The sequence below is a fragment of the Saccopteryx leptura genome, chromosome 3 (genome assembly GCF_036850995.1).
Source record: "Saccopteryx leptura isolate mSacLep1 chromosome 3, mSacLep1_pri_phased_curated, whole genome shotgun sequence".
Classification (NCBI taxonomy): domain Eukaryota; kingdom Metazoa; phylum Chordata; class Mammalia; order Chiroptera; family Emballonuridae; genus Saccopteryx; species Saccopteryx leptura.
Genome location: NC_089505.1, coordinates 7882504 through 7907382, shown reverse-complemented (window position 1 = coordinate 7907382; position 24879 = coordinate 7882504). Strand labels below are relative to the sequence as shown.

General features: G+C 51.0%; 1 long non-coding RNA gene and 1 pseudogene across 1 annotated transcript; both read left to right on the top strand.

Annotated features, from left to right (window-relative positions):
* The window catches only part of LOC136398117 (E3 ubiquitin-protein ligase RNF213-like), a 29918-nt pseudogene extending 6444 nt beyond the window's left edge, over window positions 1–23474 (top strand).
* Window positions 11663–15054, top strand: LOC136398680 (uncharacterized). The gene is made up of 4 exons (XR_010750029.1): window positions 11663–11941; window positions 12551–12671; window positions 14541–14642; window positions 14756–15054. It is a non-coding gene; the product is annotated as an uncharacterized lncRNA (long non-coding RNA).
* Window positions 23475–24879: the final 1405 nt, after the last annotated feature.

The following is a 24879-nucleotide window of genomic DNA, read 5'->3' as shown; positions in this document are numbered from 1 at the left end:
CAGTAGGTATAAAAAGGTTGACTACCCCTGATGTAGAGATTTAGTTTCAGGAGCTCGGGTGGAAAAGATTTCCTGATGGGGAACGCAGCTCTCACAGTGCCCGAGTTTACAAATAATCATAGCTGCTGCAGAAAGGGGTTTACAGAAATGGCTTTGCAAAAAGTGTTTTTGGAAGGTCTGTCCAATACAGACTATATGGACGGTTCAAACACAAAAGCAGTTTTTTTAAAAAAATTTAGTCGTGTCCCTGGCCTGTTGGCTCAATAGAGAGAGCGTTGGCCCATTGTGTGGATTGTCTCTGGGTTCGGATCCCCGGTCAGGAGCATAAATGAGAAGTCAACCACACTGCTTCTGCCCTGCCTCCTTCTTCCCCTTCTTTCGGTCTTCTTCTCCTGTAGCCAGTGGCTCATTGGGTTCAAGTGTCGGCCCTGGGGCACTTAGGGTAGCTTGGGTTGGTCTGGCGCATCAGCCTCAGTACTAAAATAAGCTCAGTTGATTAGAGTCATTTCCCCAACAAGGGTAGCTGGATGGATCCCAGTCAAGGCCCATGTGGGAATCTGTCTTATCTCCCTTCCTCTCACTTAAGAAAGAAATTCAATCATAACCATTTTATTTCTCTCTTCCTTTCCAGAAGTCAAATGCCCCCCACTTCAGTTTTCTTGGCATCTTCCCAAAAGTCACCTGCAGGCCTCCCAAGGAAGTGTTAGACATGCAGTTAAATCCTCAGTGGAACCAGGAAGAGCCAGGAATGGATCCAACAGAGTTCTGCAGCGAGACTTTCCAAAGGCCTTTCCAATATTTACAGCGGTTCTATCAGAAACAAACCTGGACGTGTTCCAGTACGAGGAAGGCGTGGTTGAGGGCACACCTGCGGAGTGCCTGCAGCACCTCCTGTTTTATGCGGAGTGATAAACCCGTCCCGGTCGGAGCTCTGGGACTTTGCTCGGTTCCTCAACTACCAGCTCAGAGACTGTGAATCCTCTCTCTTCTGCAACCCAAGAATCGTTGGGGACACTCTGAGGGGCTTCAAGAACTTTGTGGTCACCTTCATGATTGTTTATGGCGAGAGATTTATTTGCCACACCCACCCTCCACACATCTGACCAAAGCCCAGGGAAGCACATGGTCACAATGGACGGGGTCAAGGAGGAAGACATAGCCCCTTTCTCCCTCCGAAGGAAGTGGGAGTCAGAGCCCCACCCATACGTGTTCTTCAACAGTGACCACACGTCCATGACGTTTATAGGGCTCCACCTGCAGCCCAACGAGAAGGGCATGGTCGACGCCATTGACCACTTGAGTAAGAAGGTGATCAAAAAAGATGTCATGACGATGGATCGGTTCCAGGGGCTGTTGCTTCAGAGGGTGCCCTTCAATGTTGACTTTGATGAGTTGCCCAGGCATGAGAAACTGGAACGGCTCTGCCTGGCTTTAGGGATCCAGTAGCCCATTGACCCTGACAATACTTATTACCTCACTATGGAAAATAGGCTCAAAATCCTCGCCATTGAGATGCGTTTCCAGTGTGTGATCCCCATGATCATCATGGAGAGACCGGCTGTGGGAAAACCAGGCTCATCAAATTCCTTAGTGACGTGCGGCGTGGGTGTGCCGATGCCGAAACCGTGAAGCTGGTCAAGGTCCACGGAGGGACAAGTGCAAATGTGATCTATCTATGACAAAGTCAAGGCAGCGGAAGTCCTTGCCCTCACCAACACAAATGAGTACCACTGTCTTATTCTTCGATGAAGCCAACACCACAGAAGCCATCAGCTGTATCAAAGAAGTTCGGTGTGACCACATGGTGGACGGCTGGCTGCTAGCTGAGGACTCTGGCTTACATATCATTGCGACCTGTTACCCCTACCATACACACTCCCAGGAGATGCTCTCCTGCTTAGAGGCAGGTGGTTTGGGCTACAGAGTGAGTGCAGAGGAGACTAGACAGGCTGGGCTCCATCCCCTTGAGGCAGCTGGTACACCGAGTCCGTGCTCTGCCGCCAAGCCTGATCCCTCTGGTCTGGGACTTTGGGCACCCGAGTGACTCCACAGAAAAGCTATACATCCAGCAAACAATCCAGAGACTGGTGGATGCCACCCAGATGGGTCAGGATGAGACGCGTGTGGTCACCGACGTGCTCTCCGCCGCCCAGCGCTTCATGAGGAAGAGAGAGAATGAGTGCAGACCGCAGCAAGGTGCTCTTGTCAAAGCTGAATACCTCCCTCTGTGTGTCTGACACCAGCAGAAATGACATTGAGAGAGACCCTGTCCTCCGGTTTTTGGTGCTGGCCACCGGGGTGTGTTATCACGCCTCTTTACAGAAACAAGACTTGTATCGGAAAGCCGTTTGCTGGTTTCTACCACAACCATACAGCGATAGCAAGGCCGTGCTGGACGAGATGATGCGGACGCAGGACCTCTTTCTGGATGGTGTAGCTCTAAGGAAAACCGTCACCAAGAACTTGGCTTTAAAGGAGAATGTCTTCATGATGGTGATCTGCATTGAGCTTAAGATCCCTCTCTTCCTGGTGGGAAAGCTCGGCAGCTCCAAGTCTCTCGCCAAGACCATTGTGGCGGATGCCATGCAAGGCCAGGCCGCCCACTCAGACCTCTTCCGGAGCCGGAAGCAGGTCCACCTGGTGTCATTGCAGTGCAGCCCACACCCCCACCCCACAAGGCATCATCGGCACCTTCAGGCAGCGTGCCCGTTTCCAACAGGGCAAGGACCTGCAGCAGTATGTCTCCCTGGTGGTGGTAGAAGAGGTCGGACTGGCCGAAGGACTCGCCCAAAATGCCCTCAAGGCTTTGCACACCGCTGCTGGAAGACGGTTGCATTGAAAATGATGACCCTGCTCCCCACAAAAAAGTCGGCTTTATCGGTATTTCCAACTGGGCTCTGGACCCAGCCAAGATGAACCGGGGTATTTTTGTGTCACGTGGCAGCCCCAATAAGAAAGAGCTCATAGAGAGCGCCAGGGGGATCTGCTCGTCAGAGCCCCTTATTCAAGAAAGAATCCAAGATACTTCCCGTCCTTTGCCAAAGCCTACGAAACAGTCTGCAAGACAAGGGATTCTTTGGGCTTCGTGACTACTACAGCCCTCATCAAAATGGTCTTTGCCTCCGCAAAGGCTTCTAACAAGAAGCCTTCCTCACAAGCTATCAGCCAGGCCATCCTTCGGAATTTCAGCGGCAAAGATGACATCCATGCCCTGGACATATTCACAGGCAGCTCAGAGAAAGTCAGACTATGCAGCTGATCAGGGACAACGTGTATGGTGACCTGAAGGTGTCGGGCAGCAGCCGGAAGACTCTGAATCCCGCTACTTGCTCATGCTGACCAGAAACTACGTGGCCTTGCAGATCCTGCAGCGGACCCTCTTCCGTGGAAATAGCAACCAGAGATCATTTTCGGGTCCAGTTTCCCCAGGGACCAAGAGTACACCCAGGTCTGCAGAAACATCAACCGGGTGAAGATCTGCATGGAGACTGGCAAGATGGCGGTGCTCCTCAACCTGCAGATCCTCTACGAGAGCCTCTACGATGCCCTCAACCAGTACTATGTCTACCTTGGGGGCCAGACGTACGTGGACCTCGGCCTGGGGACCCATCAGGTCAAATGTCGGGTTCACCCAGACTTCCGCTTGATAGTCATTGAAGAGAAAGACGTTGTCTACAAACACTTCCCATCCCCCTCATTAACCGGCTGGAGAAGCACTATTTGGACATCAACACCGTTTGGAGAAATGGCAGAAGAGCATCGTGGAGGAGCTCCAGGGCTGGGTGAAGAAGTTCATCTGGGTCAAAGAAGAGCTATTCCAAGCCAGACACAGCTACAGCCCTTCTGGCGTCTTCATTGGCTACCACTCGGACACTTGTGCCTCTGTGGTGCTTCAGGTCATAGGGAGGCTGTGTCCCGGGACCTCAACCATGAGCGTTACCAGAAGGTGCTTGAGGACGCCAGGTTGGTGCTGCTGAACTGCATCACGCCTGATGCCATGGTCCGGCTCAGCTCTTCCTCCCTGGGCGTCTTTGCCACTCAGTCCCTGTTGCAAGAATACTACTGTAGGCAGCAGCATGACTCCTCTGCAGACTTCCTTCAGGCTCACCTCCGCACACCGAATCCGGAGCCCCATGTTGTCTTCACAGAGGTGATATCTTCCTACAGTTTTACCCTCAGAGTCCTTGATCCTTAGTGTCAAAGACTCAAGATTCTTTTCCAGTCAGTGTCTAGATATCAGAAAGGGACATGTTGAGACTTTTGCTTCCTTTTCATGTTAAGTGTGAGGAGACCCATAATTTATAAAAGTGCAGTTTGTGTGCCTGTTGCTGTGCAGAGCTCTGGGCTGACAGTAACAGTCAACAGTGTTTACGTCAACAGTTGAAGTATCATGTTCAATCACAGTACTCAGGGTACTGGGGACAAGAAAATGCATTGGCACAGTTCTTGTCCTTGGCCAGCATAGAGTATAACGTGGAAAGACAGACTCACAAACCTGAGCCGTTGATACCATTCCATGATGCTCTCCCCAGGCAAGGAGGGGCAGTGCAGGCCAGGCTGTGAAGTCAGATGGATCTTCTTTAAGAGCTGACCCCCTAAACAGATTGTGAAATATGGCTGAGGACAGTACTACAGGCAGAGGGCCTTGGATGAAGGTGTGAAGCAGCACAGCCTGTGCAGGAGACTAGGCATTGATCTCTGATGGAGCTTAACGTTCCAGGCCTAGTGCCGAGAGGTAGGGTTGACATAGCGTTGGAGAAACTGCATGGAGGGCCCATACAGCGGCCCCGAGGAGCTTGGTGGTTCCTGCACAGAGAGGAGTTCTGGAGAAATATGTGTTGAGATACAGGAGGAAAGTCTGATAAGAAACTATCCTAGAAAAGATACACCAGTAGGGAGACTGCTGCAGGTGTTCAGAGTGATGGCGGATGGGTGTGACCAGGAAATGGGAAGGAATGCGCTGGCTGGTTCTGAATAAGGGCCACAGGAGGTGGAGGAGTCCGGGGGTGACTCCCTGGCTTCTTCCTCAGATGGTCAGAGGTTTGGTTAACCACAATAGAGAATCCTGGAACAAGCAGCAAGTCTGGGGGACACTGGTAAATTCTCTTTGGTGCTCCTCTAACACCCAGACAAACGTGTCTCTCATGCAGCTGTATGTAGAAATTGGAAGGTCTGTGGTAAGGCAGCCTGGAGATGGGAACCTGGCAGCTGTGGGATCAGCATGCCCATAAGGAGTGTTTTGCTTGCACTATGTGGTATGACCCAGTGGTAGAGAATTTGCAGCCACAGAAAGGAAGGGCCATCATTGGCTAACTCCATCTGAGAGTATGAAGCAAGATTGCCAGGGAAGAAGTGACATTTGTGTTGAGCCCGTAAGGGAATTGCCAGAATTTCCAGTAGAGACTGAAGCAGGAAGAGGCATTGGTGTCTGGGAAGGGCACCCCACCTTAGGGACGGGGTGTCTTCTCTCCACTGCCCTTTGATTATTGGTTGTTTCCCTCAGCACTGCCTCATTTTTTTAAAACTCTGGGTTGGGATGATTTTCTGTCTATGTGCCAGCTGCCCCATGCTGCGCCCATAGAAAATATTTGCTAACCATCCTCATGTTCCTGGGATTTCAACTTAGGGGATGTGCTAATAATTTTGAATTCTAGTGAATAATTTGCATTCCGTGACTTTGCAGATTACTACTTTCTCCAGACTGCTCACCAGTCGTGACTGTGAGAATTGAGAGTCAAAAGTTAATGGCAGGTCCCTGAAACCCACGATCCTGTCACTGCAACAGTTTGACACAGAGCACTCATTCCTCAGAGAAATCCGGTGAGGTCCCTTGCCTTTCCTCCCTCTGGGCTTCATCCTCAGTCCTGGCTGTGTCGTATGTTGTTTGTGTGGCTGTTGGGACCGCTGGTGCTTGTCACCAGCGTCGGTTAGTGAATGTGAGAACTTGTGACTGTGAAAAGGACAGCTGCGGAAGTCTCTTGTGTCCTTGTCATTGCTGTTATCTTCTGCGGGAACATTCTTCTCTGGCCCTTGGTCCTTGTATCTCTTGAGGAAGCATTTATTGGGGTTTGTTCTTTCTCCACTGTAGGGAAAGGATGCTCACCTTGTAGAGCAGAATCCCATCTGTACAGTTTTTCTCTCTGCAGCCCTTATAGTTCCCATCACTCAGAGCCAGGAGGTCATTTGCACAACTTTTTTTTTTTATTAAGTAGAAGCAGGGAGGCAAAGAGACAGACTCCCTCTTGTGCCCTGAATGGGATCCACCCAGCAAGCCCCTTACCAGGTGATGCTCTGCCCGTCTGGGACCATTGCTCTGTTGCTCGGCAACCGAGCTGTTTTTAACTCCTGAGGCAAGGCCATGGAACCATCCTCAGTGCCTGGGGCCAACTTGCTTGAACCAATTGAGCCATGGCAGCAGGAAGGGAAGAGAGAGAGAAGTGGAAGGGGTGCGGGTGGAGAAGCAGATGGGCGCTTCTCCTGTGTGCCCTGGCCGGGAATCAAATCTAGGACTTTCACACCCCAGGCCAGTGCTCTACTGCTGAACCAACTGGCCAGAGCCATCATCCACTTTTCTTTTCTTTTTACTTTTTATTTTTTTGTACTTTTTCAAAGTGAAAAGCAAGGGGGAGGCAGACAAATAGACTCCCACATGTGTCCGACCAGGATCCACCCGGCATGCTCACCAGGAGGTGATGCTTGCCCCCTCTGGGGCGTTGCTAAACTGCAGTCGGAGTCATTCTAGGGCCTGAGGCAGAGGCCATGGAACCATCCACAGCGCCCAAGCCAACTTTGTTCCAGTGGAGCCTTGGTTGCCGGAGGGGAAGAGAGAGAGAGAGAGAAAGGAGAGGGGAAGGGGTGGAGAAGCAGATGTGTGCTTCTCCTGTGTGCCCTGGCTGAGAATTGAACCCGGGACTCCACACGCCGGGTCGACGCTCTACCACTGAGCCAACAGGCCAGGGCCACATCACCTACTTTTTTAAGATTGGTGAACTCACTTGCATAATTTCCCTTTTTTCCCCCCTAGAAACTGCTTGACTAACACAGCCTCATGTACAATCCTCATCATTCAAACAGATTTTGAGGATGGGGTTCACAGTGCTCAGCTCATTGCATCGGCTAAGTATGTTTCTGTTATTTTTCTCAGAAATCACGAATAGGAAACCCAAAATTTATTTGGGACCTCCTAAAGAATTGCTTTCCTGAGAACAGTATGGTATCTTGGTAGACATAGAAATAAAAATAAAACCAATTCTCTCTTTTCGTTTTCCCGATTGTGGACTAGAGAAACTGAACAAGGAGAAGCAAAAAGAGAAGGAAAAAAAGGCTAATCACAATACAGAAATGGTGGAGTGATGCAAGATGTGTAAACAATAGAACATTAGTGGGAATTTTAAAAAGGGGGCATCCTTGACACCTGGGCTTGCAGACATGTTTCAATACTTAAAAGTAGTTTTAAATTATTCAATTTGAACTTGTGGCAAGGTCAAGGACAGTAGCAGGCTGTAAATGATTTTATTTGCATTTGTTGGATTTTTATAGTGTTTGTAGGGAAACATGGTACTTCCCAAGTTGTGTCCCCTATTACTCAAAGTCAGTGATTTCTGGACCTTTGAAAGCATTGGAAGCCATATGTCATGCCCTGGTCATCTGTTCTCAGAGCCCTGTTGCTTACAGTATAAAGTTTTGCTAGACTTGCCTTTGGTGGCATTAGGGCAGCACATCTAGATCCCAGGTCAGGGGTTCCAGTTGGTAAGAAATTTCTTTTCGAAGCAGGAGGACACAGGAATGGGAGTGGGCAGGGATAGGCTAGAACATGCCCTCATTCTCTCATAAGAGGGGTAATCACGAGGGTCTGATATATATTGAAAACTGGAAAAAAAATAAGGTGAGACCATAAGCTTGAGCAGGCCAGCTTTGAGGACAGACACCCATCAGCCATGCCACAGCTGTGGTTTTGTTTATTTGCTTTGATTTGTTTTGGGTTTACGTGTTTGTTTTAAAAACAGGTATTCCGTTATAAATGAAATCAACGGTTCAAGGGAATAAGGACTACATCTTTGTCTATTTCATCACAAAACTGTCCTGGATGGGAAGTGGAACATCCTACGTGGGATTCCACGGAGGTGAGAGAAAGATAGTACTGACTGTGGTTATGTGTAGCACTTCAGTTGTGTCTAACTTGGTCCTGGGGTGTACAAGTCTGAAATTAGAAAATTAATGTCAATCTCAACAGTCTTTGGTCCAGATGCAATTAGATTTGTTACCACTGATTACCGGGGGAAAAAAATCCCTTATCTTTGGACTTGCAGCTTCCTCGTGTAGCATTTCTTTTATTACCTTCTAGATGAACACGCATGCGGCCTCTCTGGTTCCTCACCTTCATTATATGGGTAATGCTGAGAGGGCCTTCCCGACTCATCTGTCATGGACACACTGATATGTTGTGCCTGTTTTGGGGTGGGGGGGACATGCTATCTTAAATCAGTCTTCCTCTCTCCTTCCCCCCTCCCTCCCTGTCTCCTAAGGAATGGCTCACCAAATATTTGTCATGTAAGAACGTTGGCATTCTAGAAATAGACACATAGCGGTTTACTTTAATAGTTCCCTAGGTGATGGAGGGCAGCCCTGCCGGTGCCCCCCCGGCCCTGTACCAACTGTGCCAGGGCAGATGGGATACCACCTATGTAGAAGACGGCAGCCCTTCTTTGGGGGGGCCTGGACCAGCTGGTTATTTCAGGCTCACACGGATTGCAGTGTTGGGCTATTGAGACACAGCATGTGTCAGACTGTCACTCAGCAGTGCGGGTCAGCACCAAGACGTGGTGCCTCCTGCTCTGACAGATGGGTAAACCGGAAAAGATGCCAGCAGGCTAGGGGCTTTGCTCTTTACAGGGCTGTGGCACTCCGTGCACATCGACGACCTCCCGAAGTCCACGGTCATGGTTTCTGACGTGACGAAGCTACAGAACGTGACCATCAGCCAGCTGTTTGAGCCAGACGGTGGGTCTGTGTGTATGTCTTGGGGAAAATCTCTGGGGATGCGGAAGGGAGGCCATGTGGTCAGGCAGTGTCGGGAGTGCTGCAGTGTGCTGTGAGAACAGGGCCCCCATGCTTCCATTGCCAGAGTCCTCGATCCTGCCTCTCAGCGGCAGCTGGGACGGCTCCCAGGCATCCCTACTGCTTTCCCAGGCCATGCAGGAGGCAATATTTCCACTGGGAAAAGTTGTCTGTGGGTGCAGAGGGCTACAGAAATGACACCTGTGGCATATGTCACCTTCTCTTCCTGTATCATCGGCCCTTGGAGCCTTGCTTGGAAGTGAGGGGTCCCTTCTGAGGACACCTGAGGGGCAGACTGGGGGTTCTGCATGTCCCAGGCCTCTCCTTGGGGACCCTGCTGGAGCCAGGACCCATGGAACGGCTGCCAGCCGGTACCCTGCATGCAGTTCAGGGCCGTCTTCTGGGCAGTAGGTTGATTATGTTGCTTTTCTTGTAGCCGAGATGGGACACAGGGCTGGAGACAGCCATGAGGAGGGGATGGAAACAGAGACTGGTGAACCGAGGGCCGAGACCCATGTGGACATGGAAACAGACAGCTCCGAGGTAGTGGAGAGCAAGACCTCTGAGCCCAGGAGAAGCCATGTGAGTTCAGCTCCCTTGTTCCTGGGGCCTCCCCAGAGCTGCTGGTCACCCTCCGGCGCTCCACACCTGCCCCCAGAGAAGCTGAGGACTAGACAGGCAGACCGGGCTAACCTGGCACCATTTTCCTGCATGCTGCAGAAGAATTACAGGAGGGGGCGCATGTGGGCTTTCCGTGCCATCTCCTGGATGTGTTCGCTCTGTCCCTTGAGCCCCAGCTGAGTCCTGAGGACCTGCAGTAGTTCTAAGGGAAGCCAGGCAGGTGGGTGGGCGTGGGGGGACCTGTTTCCAGCTGGGCCTCGCCCACGCTTGGGTGGCTGACAGGAGCCTGCCTGTGTCCGGCAGACAGCAGCCCTGGACACTGACAGCCTGCTGCGGAGCTCCATCCAGAGTGCAGTGGGCCTGCTCCGCGACCTGGGCACGCCCAGTCAGCGGAAGGTGCGGTGGGCGGGGATCCTGCTCAGCCTCCTCAGCGAGGACTGGGAGCCCGGAGGTGAGTGCTGGGGACCCCAGCGGGGCCCGGCCTCGGCTGGAGACCTGGCCAGGCTCCAGGTGGCCCGGGCTGCACCCCTGGACCTCAGCAGGGGCGTGGCATGTGGCAATGTTGGTTGGTGTGTCCCCTTTGCTGTGTTGCAGTTGCTTTCTTGTGGGTCACCAAGATGCGCCTCCACGACCTCTTAACACAGCAGGAGCAAAGCTGCATGTCACACAGGAAGGAGTGGGTGGTGCAGGAAGCCTCCAACCCCGATGCCCTCCAGGAGGCGGGCACGTTCAGGTACCTGATGAAAGCCACTAGGAGGGGCCTGCAAAACAGTGGGGTGACTGACAGGCAGCCTGTGCAAGGTCAGAGCTCTGGAGTTTCTTTCTCTCAGCTATTCAAAGTGTCTTCCCCCCAGGAAAAGTCTAAGATGGTCTGGATGGGGGTTCTGTGGGGGCTTGCAGACTCTTTTCTCTACTTGTGTGTGTGTCTAAATCTGTTCTTGGAGGATGTAGCTGTTCGCCAGCATGTAACAAACCTGTCCCCATGGCAATACTGTTTTTTTAAAAAGGCCAGCAGTTTTTTCATTGCAGACAGCCGTGTGACCAGCACAGAGCTTCCTGAACACCCCTTGGCAGGGCAAACAAGTGACCTTACAGAAACTGAACTGTGGATTCTGTCCAGAGAGCATTGTTGCACATGTGGTCAAACAGCTTAGCCCTAAGAATGTTCTTTCTAGCTTTGTTGCTAAAAATGGAAGATGAGAAACCATTTAAGTGTCCAAAAATAGGGGTTGGACAAATGAAGGGCGCCCCCTGCGGCCCCTCGATCGGGATTGCACAGCCAGTAAAGACGGTGCTCTTCAAGTACACCTAAGAACAGAGAAACCGTTCATGATGGAAAGTGATACTGTGACCCTCACTTGGGGACAACAGGGAGGACAGGTAGGGGTGTTCAAATGCTAGGAGTGGATGACACCAAGAGGTAGACGAGGGACAGTGCCAGTATGCCTCAGTTTCCCTTTCCTGCCATGTTTTGAATCGTCCCAGTTTTCCATGAGCAGCAACATGTCTGTGTGTGTGACTTAACACGTACACACTCTCTTACCCCAGTTCCCGCGGACAGCTCTGTGGTCCTGCGTCCACCAATTGACAGCAGGAAGCCCCGAGGAGGAGCTGTCTCTCCCATGGGTGCACCTGGCCTATCAGCATTTCAGGATCCGGCTCCACAACTTCTCCAGAATCTTGACTCTTCATCCCCCAATTCTAGACAGCCTAACCAGCGCCACACAGAGCCACAGCTGGGCTGGACATGAGATGCTATGACCATTCTTGGGGACAGTTAGTTCTTCCAGCCAGGGATTGGCCTTCCTTAAGCAGGTGGGAGGGTGCTCCCGGGCCACTCTGGGAGGGAAAGCTGACCTCCATGCTCCAGATAGGAGACCCCTGCATGGGGCACCTACATTGGCACAACACATGTCATGACACATCAAACGGCCTGCTGTCTTCCCAGACCATCAAGAGGAGGCTGCGGGCAGGGACCGTGCGAGCACACTGAGCTAACTGCCAGGGCCTCTGGGCTTGGGATTTAGAGCCACTAAAGGGGCCAAGGAAGCGCTGCATCGCAGGTCTGCTCTCCACCCCCAGACCCTGGATGCGTTTGCAGCAATGGCCTGTACTGAGCTGCTGACGGGGGGCCTGCTGAAGCCCAGTCCCGAGGCATGGCTACAGACGGTGAAGAACTTGTCCATCCCTCTGGGACTCCTCTGCTCCGACGGGTACGTGCCAGACCACAGAGGCCTGGCCGAGACACCATCAGGGAAGTCAGGTGAGTCACTGGAGCTGCACTCAGAGCCCCTTCCACTTGTGCTGAGTCCCAGGCAGCTCAGAGAGAAAGACGACGCAGATACCCCTGCACGGAAGGAGCCCTTTTCTCCTCCATTCCCTTAACATCAATGCACCACCACTGCCCCCAATGCCAGGCCTCCCATTGGCACTAAGGACACAGAAGAAGAAACCGTGTGCAGGGAGTTCACGGAATGAGGGGGTGACAGAAGGGTGAGTGGGCACTGGAACCCCACGGCAGGAATGCTGTGACAGTGGAACAGCCAGAAAGGACCCCACACAGGACAGTGTGGGGCGGGGCGCATTCAGGGCAGTCATTCGAGGTGGACAAGTCCTGTGCTGGCTGTGCGGGCTCAGTGGCACTCAGCAGGCACAGCTGAGACAAGAATGTGCAACCCCAGGTGACCTCCATGCGGAGTCTAATGAGAAGCCAAACTCGCTAGAGGCCAGGCAGCGCATGACAGGGCCCACACGGGTCTCTCTCTCTCTGCTGGCACCCCTATCCGTGGCTCATCTTCCTCCTCCAGAGCCCCCCTCCCGTGGCTTCTCTGGCTCTCTCATCAGCTGAGTGGGTGGCGCCCTCTCTTGACAGAAACCTCTGGAACCACATCTCCTCCGTGGTGCTCTTTGTGGAGCACGTCCTGCTGGGGACTTGGAGCTGCATGCCCGAGCTGGACTAGCTGGTGACCAAGTATGTCCTCTTGCTCGACAAGGTGAGCACTTAGGCTTGTCTCAGCATGCAGCATCTGTCTGTCCCACACAAAGAGTAACTGCAGCATAGCCTGACCTTTATCTGACAAGGTCAGCTAGAACTGCAAAGGGAAGTGATCCTGTCACAGAGGCTGCCGGGTTTTCTGTGTTTAATTCTTCAGTTGCTCACCCTGTCCTGAGTGCCAAGTCAGAGCACATCGTTTTAGAGAAGCCACTCATGCACAGGACGTGCAGTGAAACCTTTGGGACAGCAGAGGAGGAAGGGCTCCAGCCCGATCCTCAGTGCCCAGACCAGCCTGGCCACTACTTGCAAAATCTGGGAACATTCTACCTGTCCAACAGTGGGATAAAAGGGAACTGTACAGTCATCAGATGGTATCCTATAGCGGTTAGTTACCAGGAATGAGCTGGACCTTCATGTAGTGATGAAGAAAGCAGGTTGCAGAAGCTTAGATACAGTGTGATGCAAAGTTTAAACCCACTCAAAACAATAACTATCTTTATTCATGCATACAAATGTTCCTATCTTTTTTTTTTTAACAGAGGCAGAGATAGGGACAGATAGCACTGACAGACGGGAAGGGTGAGAGATGAGAAGCTTCAGTTCTTTGTTGCAGCGCCTTAGTTCACTGATTGCTTTCTCATATGTGCCTTGACCAGCAAACTACAGCAGAGCAAGTGACTGGCTCAAGCCAGTGATCTTGGGCTCAAGCCAACGACCTTGGGCTTCAAACCAATGACCTTTGGTCTTCAAGCCAGCGACCTCAGGGCTCAAGCCAGTGACCATGGGGTCATGTCTGTGATCCCACACTTAAGCCAGTGACCCTGCTTTCAAGCTGGTGAGCCTGTTCTCAAACCGGCGACCTTGGGGTTTTGAACCTGGGTCCTCTATGTCCTAGTCTGATGCTCTGTCCACTGCACCACTGTCTGGCCAAGCGGAATGTTCCTATATTTAAAATTACTCAGAACACACTTGACCAGGCAGTGGTGCAGTGGATAGAGCATCGCACTAGGATGCATAAGACCTAGGTTCAAGACCCCAAGGTCACCAGCTTGAGCGTGGGCTCATCTGGTTTGAGCAAAAGCTCACCAGCTTGGACCCAGGGTCACTGGCTCGAGCAAGGGGTTACTCGGTCTGCTGAAGGCCCATGGTCAAGGCATATATGAGAAAGCAGTCAATGAACAACTAAGGTGTCACAATGAAAAACTGATGATTGATGCTTCTCATCTCTCTCTCTGTTCCTCTCTGTCCCTATCTATCCCTCTCTTTGACTCTCTCTGTCCCTGTAAAAAAAAACAAAAAAACAAAGAAGACAATACTACTTAGAACAATAACAGCGTCTTTATATATGGATAAAGACCCCACAGTCTCTTTGGGGAGAGGACGGATACATTTGGATTGCAGTTTAGCTGTAACATCTAGTTTCTTTAAAAAGTAATCTAAAGCAAATGTTCCAAAACAAATAAGATTTTTTAAGGCTTGGTGGTAGATTCACAAGTGGTCGCTGTATTATCATTTAAAGTTTGAAATCTCTTGTAGAGGGAGGAGGGACTAGACCTTAAAAATAGGAAGAGGGAGCAATCGGAAGTTGAGAACACCAACCTTCTCCCAAAAGTGGCATGGTCACAAAGAGCATTCAAAGCTAAAGACACTGAAATAAGTACAAAAAAAAAAAAAAGACACTGCTAAGCACAAGCAAGGCCTCTCCCTGCGGACAGATGGAACAGTCCTGGTTCCCCATCAGTGGGCCAGCCGGGTGGGTGCCATCTCTATTGCCCTGGGTTGGGGAAGATCTTGGTTCACCTGGCCTGGCCAACCTTGCCCTTCCTTATTGCTAATTCTCTTGCTGGTCACTGCCTTTCTCCTCCAGTACCTGCAAGAGAACTCTTGACATCAAGACCCACAAGCGTTTTGTGGTAGTGATGACCGCTCTCTGTGAATGTAAGGAAGAGGCCAGCGGGATGTTTACCCGGTGAGACCTTTGGTTTGGGACCCACGAGGGAGAGGACGTTGAACCATTGGTGTTTCTAGTGTCTCCCAGCCAGCTTCTGTGCTTTAGCACTGACCACTGGCCTTGGATCCTAGGTATGGAGTCCAGCCGTGCCCTGTCTGCCTGGGAGACGCACACGACCCTGCCTGCCTGCCTTGTGAGCACGTGTTCTGCCTGGGCTGTGTCCGATCCTGGCTCATTTCTACACAGATGAGATGCCCCTTGTGTTTAACCGACTTGCCTGGCAACTTTTCTCTAAAGGTTTTCCACAAACATAGGTAGAATACCCTTTCTCTTAAGAAAGCTTCTTTCTTTTTCGCCAATACGGTATTCAGAAATAGAACTCTGTTAACTTTAGGAAACCTGGTCATAAGGGACTATTCCAACAGAGAAAATAGACCTTCATAATAACACCTAATGTCTCAAAATTATTGTCTCCCGCAGACATACATGTGTATAGATTTGGGAGACATCAAACCAGACAGTCATAAGTTATATGAAGTCGTCACCAAGAGAACAAAGGAATGTAGGTGGTTTTTCCTCTTGTTGTGGTACAGCCGTTCATGTTCTATGACCCGAGGGTAAGCTGCGGGCTGGCTAAGTACTCTTTGGGGTAGGTCATTAAAGTTAACGGGAGTCCCGTGGGAAGGGCTTGGCTTCCTCCCCTTTCCTCCTTTCTGGGGCCAGCCCTGTGGTGGGGTCTTTGACACACACTTAAGAGGTTAGCCAGCTGGTCCAAAAGCTCAGGGGTTCCTAGAAGGAGATGAGCACATCCTTCCTGGCACTGTTCTCCAGGCCCCTCCAAGCCATGTCAGGAGATGTTTACATGTTTTTGTTTAAAAAATCAAAATGCCGCCTGACCAGGCGGTGGCGCAGTAGATAGAGCGTCGGACTGGGATGCGGAAGGATCCAGGTTCGAGACCTCAAGGTCACCAGCTTGAGTGCGGGCTCATCTGGTTTGAGCAAAAAGCTCACCAGCTTGGACCCAAGCTCGCTGGCTCGAGCAAGGGGTTACTCGGGCTGCTGAAGGCCCGCGGTCAAGGCACATTGAGAAAGCAATCAATGAACAACTAAGGAGTCGCAACAAAAAACTAATGATTGATACTTCTCATCTGTCTCAGCCAGTTCCTTCTCATCTGTCTCAGCCAGTTCCTGGCTGTTCCAGAGCAATGATCAGGCATTGTGTGCCTATCTATCCCTCTCTCTGACTCTCTGTGTCTCTGTAAAAAGAAAAACAAAAAAACAAAAAGATATGTGACTGACTTGAGAGCAAACCAGTGAATTCAGCGTGCCTTCTTCTTTTGTGCTTTAACATTGAAACATGTTCCTGTCAGCAACGTGAGGCCATGAACAAGTTCATTGAAGAAAGCCAGACCCTTTCCCCCGACATGAGAGGTTGTGCCACATCTCTTGTGGCCAACACACTGCCACTGCTGAGGACGGATCCCGGTGACGGTGGCCCTGAGGGCACAGTGACAGAAATGGCCGTTCATGCTGCAGCTGTCCTCCTCTGGACAAAACAGAGTCCTTCAACCCCTGAAGAACTTGGCCTTCTCCCCGGCCACCATGGTGGTAAGACTGCACGCTCTGCTTGGTCACCGGCAGACACCCAGCTCCTGCCGGGGGACCTGCTGAACATGCTTGTTTTCTTTTTAAATATTTATTTATTTATTTCTTTATTACAGAGACAGAGAGTAAGTCAGAGAGAGGGATAGACAGGGACAGACAGACAGTAACAGATAGAGATGAGAAGCATCAATCATTAGTTTTTCATTGCGCATTGCAACACCTTAGTTGTTCATTGATTGCTTTCTCACATGTGCCTTGACCGCAGGCCTTCAGCAGGCTGAGCAACCCCTTGCTGGAGCCAGCGACCTTGGGTCCAACCAAGCTGGTGAGCTTCGCTCAAACCAGATGAGCCCGCACTCAAGCTGGCGACGTCGGTGTCTCGAACCTGGGTCCTTCCGCATCCCAGTCCGACGCTATATCCACTGCGCCACCACCAGGTCAGGCCATGCTTGTTTTCTTGAGTCTGCCTCTGTCTCACCTGATCCTAAAGTCCACTGTGACGGTGACCGTCTTGCCTCACTCTTGGTTGTCTCATGGAGAGGTGTGACATTTTCTTCAGTGTTTGGGGTTGAGAAGAAAGGAAACGAGACGTCTGTGTCCTTGTTCTGGACCTCCTGCCTGATCATTGCTCTGCTTTCTTGGTTTTTCAGACAGCATCTCTCCCAACGATGCCTGAGGACTTGCAGGCTCAAGCCACAAACTGGCAGGGTCTAGAACACGTCCGCTGGTATAGTAAGTATTGATGTCTCAGACAGTCACAGTTCTCTGAGCTTTGAAGTTTCCTGATGCCACGGGAGCTGTTGGCTTAGAGTGGGAGTTCATGTGGTTGGTGCCTGAGGGTCCCAGAGTGCCCTGCCCCTCCTGCCATTGGTGCTTGGTGGGACAGGAGCGGCCTGCAGAGTGTAGATGACCTTCATCATGTCCTTCCTGGTCATGGGCAAGGACCTGCAGGACCTGCTCCTTTTCCCTGGACTATGCATCTGGGGAGAAGGACACTGGGAACCAATTACATCAGAGGCTCAGTTAGAACACAACCAGGTTTTTTGATCTAAAGATATTTTTTTTTTTTAGAAAATATAAAACTGGGAGACAGAACCATGTCACCCATGACTTTATGTAAATTTTGCTCTTGCCTGAGTAAATAATCAAAAGTTATTCTAAAAGTTGTTCTAAAACATGCTCGTAAAAAAATGGGAAGAGGATATGAATAGACACTTCTCCCAGGAAGAAATACAAATGGCCAACAGATATATGAAAAGATGCTCATCTTCTTTAGCTATTAGAGAAATGCAAATCAAAACGGCAATGAGATACCACCTCACACCTGTTCGATTAGCTGTTATTAGCAAGTCAGGTAACAGCAAATGTTGGAGAGGCTGTGGAGAAAAAGGAACCCTCATACACGGTTGAAATAGAACTACCTTATGACCCAGCAATCCCTCTACTGGGTATATATCCCAAAAACTCAGAAACATTGATACGTAAAGACACATGCAGCCCCATGTTTATTGCAGCATTGTTCACAGTGGCCAGGACATGGAAACAACCAAAAAGCCCATCAATAGATGACTGGATAAAGAAGATGTGGCACATATACACTATGGAATACTACTCAGCCATAAGAAATGATGACATCGGAACATTTACAGCAAAATGGTGGGATCTTGATAACATGATACGAAGCGAAATAAGTAAATCAGAAAAAAACAGGAACTGTATTATTCCATACGTAGGTGGGACATAATAGTGAAACTAAGAGACATTTGATAAGAGTGTGGTGGTTACGGGGGGGAGGGGGGAATGGGAGAGGGATAGGGGGTGGGGAGGGGCACAAAGAAAACAAGATAGCAGGTGACAGAGGACAATCTGACTTTGGGTGGTGTGTATGCAACATAATTGAACGACAAGATAACCTGGACTTGTTATCTTTGAATATATGTATCCTGATTTATTGATGTCAAAAAAAACAAAACAAAAAAAAAACATGCTCGTGGCAAAAAAACCCCGGAGAAAACAGAAGTATATAAAATGCTATCTACCTTGCCTTCCACGGTAACCCCAGCATAGGCCTGGGATCTAGTTTCTGTCTGCTCTGTAGACTTCAACTCAGAGACACTTTCCCATACGTACTTGGGACACATCCGCCTTGCGTCCAGTGCAGTCAGGCCAGTGCGGAAAGAGTTAGCTTTCCCTTTGAACCGTGGGTCATTAGGTGAAACCTCACCGGCCAATGCATGTCCCATTGTTCTCCCAACAGTGTGTCCCAATGGTCACCAGTGCTGTGTAGGAGAGGTGAGTCTTGTTTTGGAGCAGGGTTTGGGGGGCTTAAAACGAGTGTTCCTTCAGGGCTGGGAGGGGTGGTAGAGCATGGAGGAGGAGGATAATGAGGTCTTGTCTCTCCAGGAGAACATAGACTGTTTTGAGGGCTATCCCCGGTGTTCCAAATAAAGCTCTAAATGGAGCTCCGTGTGCCCAGCCAGCCTCTCAGCCTCGACACTTTGCACATACCTCTTTACTGGGGGCTGTTTTGTGCATTGCAGGGTGTGTAGTATCCCTGGCCTCACCAGATGCTGGGAGCACCCCTCTCCCCAGTGTGACACCCAGGGATGCCATGGGTCCCCTGGGGGACAGAATGGCTGCTGGTTAGGAACCAGTGCTAGCCACTTTTCCTGGCCCCTGCAGACACGTGTCTTTCTGTGATGGCAAAGTGGGGACTGGGTCAGAAGCTGGATGACCAGCCCAGAGAAAAGAGACAGGGCAGAGAGCAGAGCCAGGAAGAGGAAAAAGACTCGTAGCTCATAAGCTGGGGGGCAAGACCTGTGTGTTCCTCATCTCTGAGTCCCAATACCCTTGTTAGGGTCGTTGGTAGCTGCCTGCTCAGCAGCGGGCTGTGGAAGCAACAAATCTTAATCGATAATTTAAATGAGAGACACAGGGAACTAACTGATATGCACCCTCCGCTCTAAGTTTCCTGACTTCCGTATCCGTGCAGGGTGATAGCCAGGTTCACCCCAGACTATGCCAGCCCCGCCTGTCTGTAGTCTGTCCCAGAGTACGAGCCATAGTTGCCAGCACAGAGTCCAGTGTTGCAGAACGAGGAAGCACTAGACCATATGGTTCCATTATTTTAAAGATAATAAAATAAAGTTAAAGATAACTCATTTTAGCTTGACCAGGTGGTGGCACAGTGGATAGAGCGTTGGACTGGGATGCGGAGGACCCAGGTTCGAGACCCCCCGAGGTCACCAGTTTGAGCGTGGGCTCATCTGGTTTGAGCGGAGCTCACCAGCTTGGACCGAAGGTCGCTGGCTCGAGCAAGGGGTTACTCGCTCTGCTGTAGCCCCACGGTCATCAAGGCACATATGAGAAAGCAATCAATGAACAACTAAGGTGTCACAACGAAAAACTAATGATTGATGCTTCTCATCTTTCTCCGTTCCTGTCTGTCTGTCCCTGTCTATCCCTCTCTCTGACTCTCTCTCTGTCTCTGTAAATAAAAAAAATTAAAAAAAAGAGATATTATTCATTTTAGAGAGAGAGAAAGAGGAAGGGGGAGGAGCAGGAAGCATCAATTCCTATATGTGTCTTGACCAGGCAAGCTCAGGGTTTTGAACCCGCGACCTCAGCATTTCAGGTTGACGCTTTATCCTCTGTGCCACCACGGGTCAGGCATTTATTTATTTTTTAAAATAAAAGTCCATAACAGAGTTGAGGAAATGCGGCGCTCCCAGTATCAGGAAAGAAAGCGCCCGAAATGGTGACGGTAGGCAGTGGAGAGCAGACAGAGCCCAGGATGGAACACTGGCTAGACACACAGTGATGATTCTGTCTGGGAGGGAAACTTCAGTTGTCTCTCCTGTTGGAGAAAGACCCAGATTTGCGCATGTTCAACATAATTGGCACAGAACATGTGCCCTGTCCCCCTCCCCCCGCCACCCATCGATACACATGCACCAGTGAGCACCCCTGGGGGCAGCCACTGCTCCGTGGTCCGTCTGCATCATGTGTGCACTGGTGTGGGTCCCGGGGCTGAGGCCATTGGCTCTGATCTAGTGCGGCATGCCCGTGGAGCAGAGCGTCTGCATCGACTGCGGCGCACCCATTGGAGGGAAGGGTCACAGACCCACCCAAGGACTCACTGTTGTACAGTACGTATGGCTGTGTCCTCCGGTCACACCCTGGGCTGTGAGCTGTCTCTGTTCCAGCTGAGAAACTGGTACTAAACATGGTGTCACTGCTGTAGCACCGGTGTACCAATGATGTGCTGGGAGGTGTCAAGGCCACAGTCCCTGTAGTCTTACCCCAGTCTGTCATGTCATTGGCCAACTGGGTTCTTTTTTTTTTTGTATTTTTCTGAAGCTGGAAATGGGAAGGCAGTCAGACAGACTCCCGCATGTGCCCGATCGGGATCCACCAGGCACGCCCACCAGGGGGCGATGCTCTGCCCATCTGGGGCGTCGCTCTGTCGTGACCAGAGCCACTCTAGCTCCTGGGGCAGAGGCCAAGGAGCCATCCCCAGCCCCCGGGCCATCTTTTGCTCCAATGGAGCCTCGGCTGCGGGAGGGGAAGAGAGAGAGAGGAAGGAGAAGGGAAGGGGTGGAGAAGCAGATGGGCGCCTCTCCTGTGTGCCCTGGCTTGGAATCGAACCCGGGACTTCCGCATGCCAGGCCGACTCTCTACCACTGAGCCAACCGGCCAGGGCCAATCCAACTGCCTTCTTACCTGCAAAACAGACAATGTGCTTAGTCCTTATGAATGTGAATACTTGTTTATGCCACGTCTCCCACTAGGGACTGTCTGAGGCATGCTCCTGTTGAAATATGCTTGGCACATATCAGTGACCTAACCCAGAAGGACATTGAAGTTTACAAAACCAAAAACCGGACCTTGTCTCTCTGGGCAGATGCCATCTCACTTGTCAACTCCCTTAGTTTCCTCTTGTTAAGAAAGTAAAGGAGACATAGTCTTCCCAAATGCTGTGGGATCCAGGTAAAACCTGGTCTCACAGTCCTGCACCTGTACACCAGGTGAGGATGGTTGTAAGCACTGCCTTAGGGTGGCAGGTGGGGCCTCTGTGTGGTCATTGTCCATGCTGGCTATCCTGGTACAGTTACAGTTTCAAATATTCTAACCTGTTAGCTCCACAAACCATCAGAATGTCCTAGAATGGATAACACTTTTGCAACTGGACATGTCTATCATATAGTACCTGCCATCTGGGTACAGTAGGACATCCTTTGCCAGAGCGTGGGTCCTGGTCTTTGATTTGGGAGAAGGAGACCAGTGGTCACATGTCCTCACGTCAGCATCAACTCACTTAGCCCACCTCCTGTCCCCGCGGGACTTCAGACGTCCGTCCTGACGTGCGGCCCAGTGATGGGACTGAGTGCCGTCTCGTTCAGCCACTTTCCCTCAGAAGGTTGTGGGCTTTTGGTCAGCCAGGAAGGTGGTTCTAGAAGGACGAAGACTTCTAGGAACATGGTCTTGGCTTTAGCAGAAAGAGTACTTTTAACATCATTCTCTTCCATAACATGAGCCTGGTCTGCAGGCCTAAGGGGCTGGTGTGGGCCCTGAGAGCTCAGGAGAAATGACCTTCAGCCCTCACCTTGACGTCTCTTGCTCTTCCCAGAGAAAACCCAGACGGAACTCAGACTGGCCATGTGCTGGGAAGCCCGACCTCCAGCTCCCAACCGGAAGTTTCTGACCAACAGCTGTCCCCGTAGTTTTTCTTCTCGCCCGGTTACTCACTCACCTGGCCATGCTTTTGGGAGTGGCGCACAGCCAGCAGGTACTGTGGCATGCTGCCCCTCTCTCTGTTTAGTTCCTACGGTGATGAGCTGCTCCTGCAGTGTCTCACAGCGTGTCCTTCTGTCTAAAAAGTCCTAGCCCAGGGGTTGGGAACCTATGACTTGGGAGCCAGGTGTGGCTCTTTTGATGGCTGCACCTTTCTCGCAGACAAATCTTTAATGAAAATAATAATAACGTTAAAAATATAAAACATTCTCATGTATTACAATCCATTCATTTCCTACCGCTCATGTTCATGGTTGCGGGTAGCTAGAGCCAATCACAGCTATCCTCCGGGACAACACCAAATTTTTATTGGATAATGCGTAATGTATACGGGTCGTTGTATGGCTCTCACAGAATTACATTTTAAAATGTGGGGTTCATGGCTCTCTCAGCCAAAAAGGTTCCCAACCCCTGCCCTAGCCCCTCCTGAGGATTTTGAGGTTGTCTTGGTTACCTAATCCACAAGCTGACATAGAACACAGGTACCCTGCCTCTCCCCGCTGGGACATCTGATGGTGTGGAGAAGCACTCACCAGCTCTTGTCAACCCCATTTTAAATGGCCAGCTCCATTTCCACCCAGGAACAGGGAAGCTAATGTAGAGTCAGTCTTCCCATGTCGGGGCTGTGGCTCAGGGGGTTGGGGGGCTGAGGCCTACAGTGGGAGGAAGAAGAGCATGTGGCTTCCTCTAAGTTAAGGGACTGTGAGAGCAGACATCCCCTTTCCTGCTGACAAGACAGAGACCATCTCTCCACCTCTCCCACCCCCCCACCCCGGCCTTCCCACCCCAGCTGGCAAAACCTGCTGGCTCACTCGTTTTTTAGCCCTCCTGCCTTCCACTGAGCTCCCTGTCTCCTCCACCTTGTGTGACACATCATACTCTGGCTGCTGCAGGCTCTGAGCCTCATCATCAAGCCCAAAGTGAGGGACCCAAGAGGGTTTCTGCAGCAGCACCTCCACAGGGACTTGGAGCAGAGGTTGCTGGTTCGATTCCTGATCAGGGCACATACGGGAATAGATCGATGTTCCTCTCCCTCTCTCTGTCTCTCTCTCCCTCTTCCACTGAATTCAATAAATAAAGTTTTAAAAAATAAAATAAAGCTGTTAAAGGGGGTGGGGAATCAGTGCAACCTTCATGCAAAGGCCCCTAAATTTTAGGAAGGGGTTTGATGAATTGGAGACACTGGGCAGTCTGGGACTGGAGCCTGGCAAGGGTGGGTGGGGAGTTCAGGGATGTCTCTGCCGCTCTCATGACTCCCCCAGCCCTGCACTGTGCCTCCAGCAGCCCCTCTGCAGGCTAGTTCTGCACTGAGCACGTGGCCTCCCCTTGGAAGCCAATTTTCCACACAGCGAAAATGTTTTCTCTTGCCCACTTTAGCAGATGGTCCCCTACCTCGGCCTGAATTGAGAAATCACACAGGGGACAGCCGGCCTCCTTGGCAATGTCTTCCAGGCACGTAAGCTTACAAACTCACCTCCATCCTCACCCTCGCCATTTGTCTTCATTGTTGCTATGCCCTGGAGCTGGCCAGGGAGACCACCAACAGGGCACTTGGCTCAGATGCTGCTCAGGAAGTATGAGGGAGGGAGGAAAGAAGGTAGGCAGTTTTTGAGGGCTTGGTTGTGGCTTTTTGTTTCCTTAACACCCTTATCTGCCGTCCCCTCTACCCTTCCCAAAAAGGAGACTGCTGAAGTCCAAGTCATCCTGGTGGTTTGCTTAGAGGGGGGTGGATTCCTAGCTCATAGAGGATGAATTCGTAAGTCATGGCAGGGACTCAGGACCTGGACTTCCACAGTGAAGTCCTCACTCAAGTGTCCCCTGATTTAGACAGCAGAAGAGATTCTTCTGGTAAGAAGACGTGACTTGGGTCTTCTACAGATTACCAGAAATACGAACTTCACCTGACCAGGCGGTGGTGCAGTGAATAGAGCATCGGACTGGGACTTGAAGAACCCAGGTTCAAAATCCCGAGATTGCCAGCTTGAGCATGGGTTCATCCGGCTTGAGCACAGGTTCGCTGGCTTGAGTGTGGGATCAGACACATGACCCCATGGTCACTGGCTTGAGCCCGAGGTTGCTGGCTTGAGCAAGGGGTCACTCAGTGTGCTGTAGCCCCCTGGTCAAGGCACATATGAGAAATCAATCAATGAACAACTAGAGCTGCAACAAAGAACTGATGCATCTCATCTCTCTCCCTTTCTGTGTGTCCCTATCTGTCCCTCTCTCTGTCTCTCTCTCTGTATGTGTCAAAAAAAAAAAAAAAAAAAAAAAAGAAGAAGAAAAAAGAAAGAAAAGAAAAATGAACTTCTATGAGGTTGAAGGGCAGAAGTCTGGCCTGAAGGTTTGAGGAAGGACAACAGGGATCCCCAGAAGACAATCAACATTGTAGTGAATTCTGGTGAGGACCGAGTCCCTGGAGCAGGACTGATGGCGGGCAGGGGACATGCAGTGGCCAGGGGCCAGAGCCCCTGTGTGAGCAGGGTGGCGTGGAGTGGGCTGCATCAGGTGTCTGTGCAGAGGCCCCCACTGGTAGCCATTGGCTGGGAGGTTAGTCCTCAGGCTCCTGGAACAGCCCAAAGGGATGGCAAGACCATTTGATCTTGCCTTATTGTTCTGTGCCAGGGGAAAACAAGAGGACCACTGTCCACTTCCCAGAGTGACCATGGGAGTCTCAGGAAATGCAGGTGTCTTCCTGGAGAAACTGAGAGTTGAAATCATTATACAGGTTTCAAAGATCAGACAATTCGAGACCATTTGTTTGAACACCAGGAGAGGAAGGAGTTTCTGCCCCTGTAGGGAGGAGCATCTTGGGAACCTGAGTCTCAGGGACTTCCCTGGACATGACTCGTGGTTGTGT